The sequence below is a fragment of the Poecilia mexicana genome, unplaced genomic scaffold (assembly GCF_051168715.1).
Source record: "Poecilia mexicana isolate PSO_F unplaced genomic scaffold, ASM5116871v1 scaffold_11, whole genome shotgun sequence".
In the NCBI taxonomy this organism is placed as follows: Eukaryota; Metazoa; Chordata; class Actinopteri; order Cyprinodontiformes; family Poeciliidae; genus Poecilia; species Poecilia mexicana.
Genome location: NW_028263380.1, coordinates 23610906 through 23624871, shown reverse-complemented (window position 1 = coordinate 23624871; position 13966 = coordinate 23610906). Strand labels below are relative to the sequence as shown.

Genomic DNA, 13966 nt, shown 5'->3' with positions numbered 1-13966 from the left:
GAAATCTGTCATGCATAATTGTCAAACTGGGTTCAACTTGTTTTAAGGCCATGCTCCGCTGATTAACATTTTTATCTGGTCTCAGTCCAGGCAAATATGAATCCAAGGACAAGTGGAATGAGGAACCCAAAATTAATTGTCTTTCTGCAGGCTCCCTTTGCTTTCTGTGGAGCTTCAATGTAAAATTCATGTCAGAGATGTTTGTTTTTCATAGTGAGTCAATGAGGAAAAAGATTTAATCCATCTCTAACAAAAAGCATCCCCTGAGATGAAAAGAGATTTAACAAAGCCTAATAGCTGCCATAAGTCGCCTCTGTGGGGGTTTGTTACTCACATTCACATGTGTACTAATGGGATCTCGGAAAGATGTGGGGAATAGTTTATAATAGTGCAGTAAACATTAAAGTCATGTTTTATTATGGTGGTGTTACATTGTGGCATTAAATTAAAGATACACTGTTAAAAACTGATTCATTTAATAACTAAAAGACAGTTTTTACGCTTCTTCCAAAGGATCTGTTAGACAAACCAGGCAGAAATTCATCAATTATCAATTCTGTCGTCCTCTCAAAAAATCAAAACTGTCACTGCAGTTCATTGTCTGAGATCCATAAATGTCAGAAGCACATTTCGTGGCAATCCATCCAATAACTTCTGTCTGAACTAGAGTCATCACATCCCCACTGGAAGTCTGCTTTATATTAGACTTTAATATTAAAAATCCCACAGGCAGCAGAATGAGCCTTGAATTCCTAAAATCTCTGCTGTTGGTCTCGTAGTCAACGTGTCCTTGGTAATAATCAATTACCCTGTTAACTGCTGACGATAAATTATTGCCTTTCCGTGCTGCAGAGCAGAAAACTGCAGCCATAAACCTTGAAATTATTCTGATAATTCAAATCCAACACAGTTCAAGGTCAGTGTGCTGTTTTTGAAGAAATTAACAAGTATGTGTGAGAGAGGGAGAGGCTTCAACAATGATTTCTAATCATAAGGAGATATCTGAATTCAACAGTCTTTACCCACACCAAGGACATCTGACTCAACACAGTGTTAAGCTATTAGAGTAAGTCCTGTGTCATGACTGCTCTGTAAATGTGTGTAAGTACATTCTTCATACAGACTCCCTCAAGTAAATAACAGTTGAACTCCACCTTGCAGAAATGCTAACACTGTCTTTTCTTAAGTCAATGAAGGGAAAATGAAGCCTCTGTGTGCAAAACTTGCTTTCATTCAAATTCAGCAACATTGCCAGCCTCCCAGTCAATGATTTTTTCAGCTCACCATGCAATCACAACATTACACTGTTCATTTGGGACTCCGGTAAGAGCACCGCAGGACTCACTTGTCTCTGTGTCCATCATTCAACAATAAAAATAAGATCGGGCAAAAACTGCTGACCAAAAAAATAACTAGAATAACCAGAAAAACATTCTATAGAAAAATAACTTCCTGATACCCAAGTCTTTTGGGAACATTTTCTGTAGGCTGACGAAACAACAAATCAACCTTTTTGAAAGATGTGAGGCTGTTTTGCTGTTAAAGGACCTGGGCAACTTTCTATAAATGGTGGAGGCTGAATTCTGCTTTCTAGAAAATCTGAGAGGAGACTGTCCAGCCTTCAGTCTGTGACCTTGTGCCCACGCTTGGGTTATGCAAGCAAGACAAAACACGCCAGCCAGTACATCTCTGAATGGCATGCTTAGATTCAGTGTGGATGTTGTAGTATTTATGCCCAAGGAGACTGATATGATCTTGATATGGTCCAAAATGAAAATGAGTTTGACACCCCTGCTGTAGACTAAATGCCGGCACAGGTGTCGTTGGCACAGAATATGTTCTTACTGCTCAGCTCTGGGTATTTGGTCGTTTCTGACTTTCTTGCAGCTCATGAAGGTTGCCATTTGCCAGTGGGATGCCAATGTTAGGTAGCCGTCTTCTGATGCATACTCAGCATTTAAAAAGCTTTAAATATTAAACATTTTCTTTTAGATCTAGTTTAAAAACGAAATGTAAGCACACTAAACCGATGAAGAAGATCTTATAATTTTCTGATGGACTAAAGGTACATAAAACAAAATGTAAGTCCCCCTTCACCTTTGTGTCATTTTATTGTGAATTTATTCTTGGTCATAAACATTCACAATTAATTGGATTGTCAGTAGAAACACATGAACCATCATCTGATGTTACTCATACTATGGCTGTCCTTCCAAGATTCCTCAAAGCATTTAAACGCCAAATTGACTCCGGTAGGATGTTATCATGCTTTAGCTCATGACCTGCAGCATAAGACATCTAAAAAAAAATAATATTAAGCTCAGGCTCTTGCACAGGTGATGCAGATATGTGAAGCTTTTGCTAGCAAATCTCATTATTGTGATAAACAGATTTTTAATAGTATCTGATGCAAATATCTTGGACATCCAGACCAGACATCTGTGTGAAAATGTTTATTCATCATCAATATAGGATTATGTAAATTATGATCCATTTCAAGGTAAAAGAGGAAATGAAGTGGTTAATCCTTTTATTTTACTAACGAAGCACACACACAACGACAGTTGGATGGTGGTCTTAAATCATTATTTTTTATGTTTCCAATTTATATCATGTTGCTATTTTTCACATAATAATGTCTTTGAGCCTGTTTGCACTAAATCTATGCTATCAGTCTGTCTCTAGTGCTTTGTTTGCCCACACTTGATCCTCAGCCTTGTCGGGTCTGAATTATGTCTCTGATCGCCCGCGTTTCACTCTGTCAAATCCCCACAACACCTGCTGGCCTTTTTCTCTCTGCTGTTCTATAAATTACACACGGGAGAAATGTTTGTGGAAGTCAACGACTTGAAGGCTGCTTTCAGATCAGTCCTCGAGACAAATGGCACTCGATCAAATGGTTTTATTTTTCTGCTCCTGCAGCCACTAGAATGCCAACAGTGAAGCAACAATTTAAACATGTATAGTGTTTCAGTGGTTCTCTAATTTCAGGAGGTTTAAATGGAAGGAAGGAGACACAATGCCACCATTCAGTCCTTGATCAAAGGTAATTTCAGAAGTTTAAAAATATTTATACAGCCACACAGTGCCTTGGAAACATATTTGTACCTTTTTATTTTCTTTCACATTTTGTCATCTTACAACCAGCACTATATTTTTATATATATTGTATATTTTCACAATCAAAGTGATTGTGAAAATAAAGATAAAATACTTAATGTACCTATTTAAAAGTGTGTCATGTATATTAATTTCAATATAATTTCAATACTATACCCTAAATAAAATCCAGTGCAAAGTTCTCTGCCCAGATCAAGATTTTGATCTTAATGCAAAATGAAGTGTGGAGGAAAATGTAAACTACACACCATGAACACAACATATTAATTGTAAAAATTAGTAGTAGCCCAGTTAAAATCCTAAATCTTGTTGAGAGCCCAACTGAGCTTGAGCCATTCTGCAAAGCAGAATCACAAGACTTTCTGTCTTAATGTACAAAGAGGATGGTGAAAAACTCCGAAAGACTTGCAGCTGTAAAACAAATTATCTTTCTCTTTTGACTTAACAATTATGCTTAGTGCCAGTGATTTTTAGGTCTACCTAAAAAATCCCCCAAAACTAGAAAAAAGTTTGTGGTTGTAAGGCAACAAAAGTTGTAAAAGTTCACCGAGTCTGAATCCCTTGTAAGGCATCGTAAAGCTCTGAATGCATTTTAGAGCTGAATCGCTTACTCTGAAAGCAATTTGTCAGAAAAAGCAGCAGTCATTCATGAAAAACACTGATATACATGTTTCTGTTTGCTCCCCTCCCAGTGTCTTACTCTTCCTAGTCCTCCGTCTCTCTCCACAGTGCACAGCTGAGAAGTGATACATGGCCCAGTAATAGTCTGGGCCCAAGGGAGAGCAGCTCTGTGGCTTTGGTAAGAGGCTATCAACAAAGACACACCTTCTCAACGAGTCATGCACAGCCAGTCACGAGACGCAGTCATGCACTCAGGAGAGCACGCAGGTTTGATTAATACGGGTGTCTGCAGGGTGAGGCAAGAGCTATCAACCCTTACTCTTCTCCTTTTTTCACATTTCCTCACTCAGACACATTCAGTGACTCAGCAGTATTAAGCTAAGTCCTAATGCTGCTCTAAAGCTTTAATTTAATATTTAAGAAAGTGTAAACACTGCAAACATTTAGGCCCTTTAACAACAAATCTTATTAGAAATAAAACACTGACTTAAAACCTTTGATTTGGTCATTTTATCTTTTTGATAGTGAGCTGTTTAGTTGTAACAGTGTTTCATCAGGACAGTTATATTACTGTTGCAGTAAATGTCTGTACTATATTACAATATGAAGCCTGTTTCATATCAATGAGGCACCAGAGGAAAACAACAAGATTAAATAAGAGAAATAGATCAAATTTATTAAGAATTTGAAACTATTTCAAGTCACTGAGGACTTCTGCAAAGTTTTAGTTGAAGCACAACACAAAAAAGAAATCTGTCATTCAGGATATCAATGCAAATCACAATTAGATCTCTCACAATAAAAAACCGTTGCCAAACGATATATTGTCCATGTACTTATTGCAATTAATGATACCGTTGTTTTGAGACCATTTTCAAGTAATATATTAATAATGGCATGACAATGCAAATTTATCCTGTCAAAGACCAATAAATTTTAATTCTGTAAAAACAAAACTTAACAAAATATACAACACAACAACTTAAAACGATAAATGAATGGAAATAAAACCACACAAAATCGAAACAATGGAATATAATGTCTCAAAAATGCCCTTCAAAAAATATTAATCATCAGAATGGAAGTTATTGACATAATTGATCGTGTGATTAATTGATTTATTAATTCATTGCTTACTGCAAGAGGCCTAATCACAATAAGCAAAATCTGAGATTTTTTTCAAATCCCAAATATTTTATTTTAGATGTCAGTTTTAATTTATCTGTTTGTCATGGCTAACTGTAGGAGCTGATTTGGACTGTCTGTGTATCTAATCAAGCAAATGTTTTTCTTTCTTTTCTCAAAGACGATGATGGCAGCCACCCAGACAAATCAAAGCAGCTCCTTCATAAACAGCACTGACTCAGTGGCTCAGTGATGGGTTAAATAAAATAAGGCTTTGGAAAAAAAACATGGATGATGCTCAAGAGTGACGTCCAAACTGAGTATACTTTGGAAATAGGCTTTATAATGAAAAACATGAACGTTAACCCTAGAGCTTAAAGAAGTGTCCTTTGTTGCCCAATGTAAATTAAAGCAAAGACTGACAGCTGTCTTAAATACTCTACCTTTCCCGAATTGCTTCTCTAAGGGCGTAGCTGAAAACTTTCCTCCTTGCTATTGTGGTAAAATGCAGCTCTAGTCTAGACCGACAAACTACCAGCCCTCTCTTTCATAAAGGTCATAGCACTTTCTGATGATCATGTACAGTAATCACATACTCTGATTAGCAGCCTCTTGCTGCCACTTTCCTCTTAAATCCTGTAGAAGTAGCAACAGTGTCCTTAGTTTTTCACACTCAAGTTTCCCATTTAAACTTTATTGTTGCAAAAATAATTAAACTGTGAAATTTATCATCTGTCTTTGAACATTTGGAGGTAGATTGAAAAGAAGCTAAAGCATGATAATTATTATCTTGCCCTCACTAATAAAACTCTTGGAAATTAGAGAAGGTGATATATTTTTACCATGACAGTATCAATATTCTCAAAAAATTGATGGGTTGATCAACATAATACTGTTCATTTCAAAAACACTTCATTTATCCCAAAGGGAAGTTTAATGTTGTTGTCACTCATTTCACCAAGGATCTTCAACGAGTCTTTGGGATGGTGATGATTTTTTTTTTTTTTACAGTAGCATGAGCTGGATGACACCATATTTGTTGACAAGCACTGCTAGTTTGCTTTTCATGCTTATCTTAAAATTTTTCTCTGACCGTGTGGTTAGACAGCCTGTCATAGAAATGTTGAAGTTGGGGATATAATCCCTGCTGTTTATGATCAATTAAAGAGATGATTTGAACTTCTTCCTTTTCAAATCCAGCATTAGTTGGTACAGGTATTATTTGAGCTATTGAGGTGATGAAAAAAAACAAACACTTAGCTGGGATGGCTACTTTAACAGCTGCCCGAAAGTGAAAAAGATAATAAAAATGCCTCCAACCTCACAGCATCCAAAGCCAGAGGGAAAAAGTGTCCAATAAAAACAATGCCTCAACCAAAGAAGATGAAAAAATTTGAACTAAAGCAAAGATTTCTTCTACATGCTTCCACCATGAGCAGCACAGTCCTAGAAGAAGTCATTGCATCCAAAGAATAATGGCCTTCAGATGAAAAAAAAATCATCAAACAATAATTGAGTCATGTGTGAACAGAAACAGCATATCTTTGCACAGCAAAACATTGTATTTCAGTAAAACCTGTATGTTAGAACTGTTACTTTGATCTTTGGTCCATAGTCTTCATAACAAATATTTACTTTCTGCATTTTTCCTTGTTCACACCAAGTGGGACAAGATAAGTTGCCAGTTTCTCACATTGCTCACATGTGCAGATAGACAAGCATTCACACCTCTACCAATTAGGAGACATTAATTAATCCTGGTGGCACACTTTGGGGAGAAAGTCGATAACATGCAAACTCTAGCCAAAAAAAAAAAACACTCTGACTCAGCAGGAGTCATCAGTAGAAGGTCTCAAGCTAAAAAAAAAAAAAAAACTTTCTGCAGAAAATCATAGGTAATAAATGTCATCATCTTCAGAATTTCTCCTATTTCATCATATTTTGGAGTTTCCTTTCCTAGGGAGTCAACAATATGAAGACTGACATTGAAATAAGGGAAAACTCATGCAACAGACTGAAATGGGGCCACTGTGGTATTACTGCATGTGCCTTTAACCTGTCGTATGCCAGGACATTCCAATATATTTAATGTTTTACTGACTTTCTGAAGTGTGTTGTGCCTTACAGACATCCCTAGTGACAGTGCCAGATTCACACAGCAGACACACTTCCAGGCCACTCTGCCTTCAGCCTATTCATCACTAGTAATATGAATAATCATTTGAATTGAGGTCAGGAAACTGGCTCAGCCTGCTGAGAACATTTCACTGATAGGGCAAAAAACATGTTGGCTGCTTTGCTAGTAAGTTAGACTCATGTTTGGGTGCACTGACCTAAAACTGGATGACTATGTATTAGATAATGCAGAATGTCATCATCTCCAACATGTTAACTCTAAGTTCCTGCTGTTGGAGAGGGTTAATAGGTTGTCTGTTCAGAGTTGGAGGAATTATTCCTTCAGAATTGTCCATAGTGTAAAACTGGTCAGGGTTAAAAGAAAAGGGTAACTGACAAAGAGTTAGGAGGCAAAAGCAGCTCAGCAGGGATTCATCCTGTAACTGGTGGGTTGTCAGTTCAAATCCCACTCTGGGTTTTTTTTATACTTATTAGCAAAGTGGAACAGAACGTGGCAATGAGTCAGTTCCACCATTGATTAGGGAGTTTTATTTCACTTTGACAATAGATTATTTAAAGTGATTTAAAATTCAAAATTTAGCTCATAATCAACTGTAAGGATCATAAGGAGATCAGTCTTAATGATTCTCTGATCAGAGATCATAATCTGTTATATTTTACAATAATCAGAAACAAAACAAATAGAAGGAAGGAGCAATAAGAAAATCCTCAAAAATAATTTACAATTACATAACTTTTCATGATTATCTATCTCTACAGTCAAAATACTTAACCATGAAGTAACATACACAGATTTGTGATGGGAGAGTATGAAATGGACTGTTATGGTTACGAAACATAAGTAGGTTGGAATGAGATGGTAATGCATTAGTACAATAATTGGCATAACTCATTTTTTCTGTCTAAACAGATCTCTAGTTACCAAAACAGTGAAGCAGAAGTGGATGATTTTGCTCTCTGAGCTGTATTCATGTAAAATGTCAGATATAAAAGAAGGTTGGGCAGACAATGAATGTGTCAGGTGAGTTTTGTGTTTTCATCACTGGAGGCTTGTGGTAAGCTTTGTCCTCAACCCTGTGGTGCACAAAAGATTCAGGGATGACACATACTGACGTAGAAAATAAACATACACTTCACTCTATGAAGGTCTTTCTTTCTTGCTGGTATTGTTGGTGTTTTCAAAGCTTATATACAGGCAACCTTTTCAAGGCAGGGACCTTAAATTTAACATTATGATACAGTTGTGGGTGGATAAAAATGCTTCTCTTTCACCCCCAGCAGAGAATAAACAACGTTCCCACAGATGAATACCAACAACCATCTATTTTGTATTTTGTCAAAGCTGCTTTGAAAAAAAAAAAAAAAAAAAAAAGCATGTTAATGAAGACTTATTTGTGCAGAACGGAGATAATGAAAGTAAAGGTAGAAGCATTTTACCTGATCCCCATCTTTCCGTACCGGCACCGCGTCTGCTGCTGGAGAGACGAAAAGAGAAAGAAACAGAGAAAATAAATTGAATGTAAGAATAATTCATTATCAGGAGCAATACTGGTGTCAGGTCCTGAGTAGAAAACACAGATGCAAGAAAACAGACAAGATAAGCCCAGAATTACTTTGTGTAAGTTGGACACGATGGCGACGGATGAGGGAGGCAAGGCAGAAATAACGACAGCGAGGAAGATAACAGCGTGTTGAACCAATGTACCCTCTGGCATCATCACTAGGGAAAGTGACAGCATTGTCCAGTATTTCTCTCTTAGGCACACACACACACAGACACACACACACACACACACAAAACCGGGCTAAAATTAGATTAATTATCCATGCTGAGCTTTAGCTCGCAGAGGGCACAACCAGCGCGAATCATGAAGGTTAAAGTTGATCAAGAAATATATGAGGATGATGAGCTATTCCCAAGGATCTCACAAAAAGTAATGAAAAACCACTTTAATAATTTAGGAGTCCTCTTATAAAACCATTAACTGCTGTATTATGGCAGAGCCCAAAGATTGCCAAGAGATTATATTCAACATGTTACCCACATTAAAGCGTGAAGATGAGAATGAGAAGTTAGCCATAAAAACATAAAACTCCCTCATGTACACACAGCAAACCAAATCCATCCATCAACTGTCTGCAACAGCTCGTCCTAGCAGGGTTGCAGGAGGGGCTGTCTCCAGGAGTTATTGGGAGAAAGGCAGGATACACTCAGGAAAGACTGACTATGCATCACCCAGTAAAACACAGACAGACAGGGCAAACAGCTATGCATGCACACACTCATAAGGCGTATTCGAGTGACCAGCTAAAGTAAGAGTAAACTTCAAATACTTAGAGAGAGAACCAACAAAGCCACAACCATGCTGTTGATAGACAGACAGACAGACAGACAGACAGACAGACAGACAGAAAGGCATCTTGGATTTACCAAAAATGAGAGAAATTTGTTTCTTTATGTTCTAGGTGGATGAAAGTACTGTATTTACATAACCTAAATTAAACAATTACTAAAATTAATTATCTTGATTTTTAACAAATATTTTCAAGATTTTTATGGAAAACTTTAATCCATATCATATGACAAATAACATTAAACATTATTTAATCTCAAAACAATAAAAAATTGTATATTTCATCATATAGAAATAGTTTTTTTTTAATCATTTTCTAAGTTCTTATTTGTGTTAAGACTCATCAACCTTCTAGACTGTGATTTATTGTGACATGGTAGCACTTTGGTTTCTAAAACTGAGGACGTTTTGTTAGAACACATGCATGTTCAGGTTTTATATGTGACTGACCTACTGAATATATTTTATGTCTGGTAGCTCATCATCTCTGTCTCTGTCAGTATATTACAGCTGAAGTGTTTACGTGAGTGCATCAAATCCTGGATGAACACCAAAACAGGCTGTAATTCATAGGTACAAAGGTGAATTACATGTAAATTTACTCAGAGTTCTGTGGATCATGTGAATCAGTCATCTCAGTATTATGTTTCTCTTGGAAGCGCTGTCTTTTATTGCAGCACTAAAGATGAGTGAAAATGAAATATCTGTCCAGCAGAACACTTAGAGCCAGCTCTAAAATTAGATTAATTATCCATGCCATGCCTTGGCATAGGGGGTCTCAACCTGCATGAGTTGGTGAAGCCCGTGATGGTGAAGGATATTAGACTTAAGTGGCAATGAAAGGAGAGGCTTCCCCCTTGTTAACACAAATTATAACCTGCACCTATAATATCTAGTGGTGGAAAGAGCTGAGAAAGAAATTGCTCCTACAGCGAACTGGGTCCCTCCTGCAGAACTGAATTTAATTTGCTACAAAATTAAGTTCTGCCTGATAAAAACAGAGGTCAGCTGTAGGGTGCTTCACTACAAAATTGCTTAAGTTGTTTAATATGAATCTCAGACAGTTGGAGTAACGCTGAGCTCCAAGCTCCTGTCATTAAAACACTTAATTCACACAAATTTAAGAATGACCTTTGAACTTCTTGCCTTTACTCTTTGATGAAACCCTTAGTGAAGTGGATTTAAGAGTCAAAATCAATACTGCAGCTTGGACTCACTTACCAGTCTACCTTGCACAAAGGTCCAATAAGTATAGTATCCCTAACAAATGGCTGAACATCTACATCAGTGCAGTCCACATTGATTTGACGCTTTCTGCCAGGTCCCAGCCCCGCTGAAGGGGAGTGTATTCAGTTGATGGCGCCTAAAAATACTTCAGGGTTTGTAGCTCCTGCACTGGAGGACAAAACGTTTCAGTCCAAATAGGTATCAGGAGAACGATTCACGGTGAAGACTGTAGGCGGTGGGAGATGGGCAGTCGTGAATTAGTCCTGGACAATATCCGAATCTTAAGATGAGAGACGGAGTCCCCAAAGCACAGGAAGGCCTTCAGTATTCAGTAGCTCACGACAGAGTCATATGAAGACTGTAAAATTCTACCATCTTCTTGTTGATAACTGACATTGCATTGAAAGCAGGATGAAACAATAATTCCTGTCAACTAAGACAGACCTCTGGTTTGGTTCCCAACCAACTTTCTTTAAATAACTTTAAAACCAGATTTGCACACTCCTGTTAAGCATCATACCAGTAGAGGGATTGTTTCTTAACATACAATTCTTTGGGGTTTTTTTAAGCACAATGGCCAGCAATAATCCTAAATGACAAAAAAGCTCTACTTCAACCAGGACAACAAATAGCCTAGCAAAGTAGCAACAATGGCAGCAGAGTCTTCTGACATGTAACCACATTAATCCAGATGTCAATTCGGTCTCTGGGTGGATGAGCAGTGGGATGAAGTTAGCTCTTTTCAGGGCCAACTTCTGGCAGCCGAAACCCTGCCTTGCAAAAACTTTCAATAAATTTGTGAAGCTGAAGCTGCTGTCAAAACTAAGATAGAAAGCAGCAGCTGTTCCGCTCTGATATGCAGTTATCTAAATGGGTGTAGACACAGTGAGGACTTTGTAACCTAAAATGCTTTCTACAAGAGAAAACATCAGGTTTGTTGCTGGCACAGTTTACGATGAAGTTGAAAAGGAAAGTGCAGGACACAAAGTGGCATTATTCAAAGTACAGAAAGTGTTGCAGTACAAAGGTGTCTAGTTATACAGGAATCCAAACCGCTGTTTAAAACAGAGCAGAACAGATACTGAATTGGAAGCAACGAAAAGGGACAAGCAATAAACACAGACTTTCACAAACTTCAGTTTGTGGGAAGCAACTGAAGAACTTAAAAATACAGCAAAATTGAAGGATATCGTTTCTGTCACAGCAATGAGTTGGGTTGACTTGTTCAACTTTGCAAGCTCCAGTCGCAGCATCTTTCCCCGTCTCTGTCTCTCTCTGTGTTAATGAAAGGCATGCAGTCTTAGTCATGGCTCTGCTCTCTGTGAGCACATTTGATATCTAACCCAGGGGATCCCTGAAGCCATTTACTTCACACAACATACCCTCATGCACTCAGCCGCTTTCAAACAGACACAAACACACACATACTGTAACTCCACCATGCATGCACCTCTGGACCTCTTGAGATGATGGAGCTTCCTCCCAAAGCCACAGGAGAGATGAGAGGGAAAGAGCAGGTGGGGTGGATAAAATGGAAAAGTCTTCAAACAACAAACAGAGAACAGGGAATAGTGTGGAAGCAACCTGGGGTAGAAATGCTGACCCAGACTCATGGTGGGGCGAAAGGCATAGGTCCGACAGGGCAAGCAGAACGCGCTGAAGCAGATAAATTACAGGCAAAACAAGTGCAGAGAGTGAATATTATTTATTCACAAATAAATAATAATAAAACAAAAAAATACAAATGATATTCTCTAAAACAAATGAGCTTTTCTGTTTTGCTTTCAAATTGTGTCTGTTTCATATTTAGATCTACTTACACTGGGTGTTAAAAAATTGCTCAATGTTAATTTGTAAAGCTGCTCCTTCTTCAGTCTTTTCTATCTCTTTTTTAGGTCTGATCTCACTTCTGCTGTGTTTCATTTTCTCAGTGCATGCAGACTTCTTGCATTCCTTTGTTCAATTTCAGATCTCTGCTGTTGCTTTTCTCTCTTCAGATGTTTTTTACCCTTCATTTCATGCTTAAACTCGTCTGCCACTTCCCCTGTCAGATGTGTCTTTCCAGACTAAATAGTTTTGCAGTGTCCTGTGTTTTTAAGTAAAGTTTCTTTCCTCTGTCTTTACAGAAGTTGCAAGTTGGGTCAAGAACTGACATTCTTGCACAAAAAAGGATTTTTGCTCAACATTATGAAAGACACAAGGAAGGAATAATGCAACAATGGAAGTGAGGAAGTAAGGAGAAAGGTAAGAAAAATGACATCTTCTAGACATTGGGGCAGGGAATAGACTTTTATTAATATATAAAATCATATTCTAACTCCAGGGATCCATACAGTTAAAATGTAGATGTTGTAGTTTTTAGTGTTAGAATAATTTCTGTGTTACTGATGCTAATTCTTTTTTATAGACTGAACATAAACCTGGTAATTAATCACAGTCTGATTGTGATTACAATTTGTTTTTTTCTGGGACTGCAGAGTAATTTTTGCTTGTTATTCTGTAAACATGCAGCTTGGAGCTTCTGAGGTTTGGTACAGTATGTGTGAGGCTTTTAACCTTTGAGGGAAAGGTCAGCAGTGTTTGTGCACAAATCCAGACACTGCAGTGGAGTTGCACCAAAACAAAAGCCCAGCTGATATGAAAAGGAATGCCTTCTGTATGACCTCAGATCTAATTTATGGACATGTTTGAAAACATGTTTCCACTGATAAATCCTCCAGACAATTGTTTTCTTGTCATATCAAGAAGGTCATGGTTTTTGTTACGGTGATTGTTCTTTTATTGTTAATTACTAATCAGCTGTGATAAACTGGTGGTCCCCCACCCTGGTCCTCAAGAACTCCCTTGCCTACATGTCTTAGGGCGTATTCACACCAGCCCTCTTTAGTCCACTTTAACTCACAAACTCCATTTCATTTGTCAAGAGTATCCGGTTCATTTGGGGAGGTGTGAATGTGTAATCCAATGCTGATGCGGGCCAAAAAAATGAAATCTAGTCTGGTCAAAAACCTATAGGTCTCTCTTTTTTAAAGTGAACTCTGGTTGGAATGCATATGCAAGTGGACTGAAGACCGCCCCAAAAACAAGAAGTGAACTGTGGTGCAGGGCATTCTGGGTAAATACAACCAAGCCAAACATGCGAGTCTAGCGCAAAGTGGGAGATAAAATTTGTAGTCTTTTACCAAAGACAAAAAAAAAAAAATTCTACAACTGCTAAAATCGGCCAAAATGACCCTTTACAGCTCAATCCTTCATAAAGCCAAGGTTTTTTTTTTTTTTTTACCTCAATCACCCTACAGGACAGATACATCTAAATTAAATCTCTCTGTTTTTTTTTTGTTGTTTTTTTTACATTTTATCTCTTTACTATTTACTAAATATAT

The 13966-nt window shown here is 37.6% G+C and overlaps 1 pseudogene across 1 annotated transcript in view; it reads right to left on the bottom strand.

The window, feature by feature from the left end:
* LOC106919802 (uncharacterized) overlaps positions 1–13966 on the bottom strand; it is a 42348-nt pseudogene that overhangs the window by 15806 nt on the left and 12576 nt on the right. The window contains exon 2 of the transcript XR_015764581.1: positions 8440–8477. The product of XR_015764581.1 is annotated as an uncharacterized LOC106919802 (transcript). The remainder of the gene's footprint in view (positions 1–8439; positions 8478–13966) is intronic.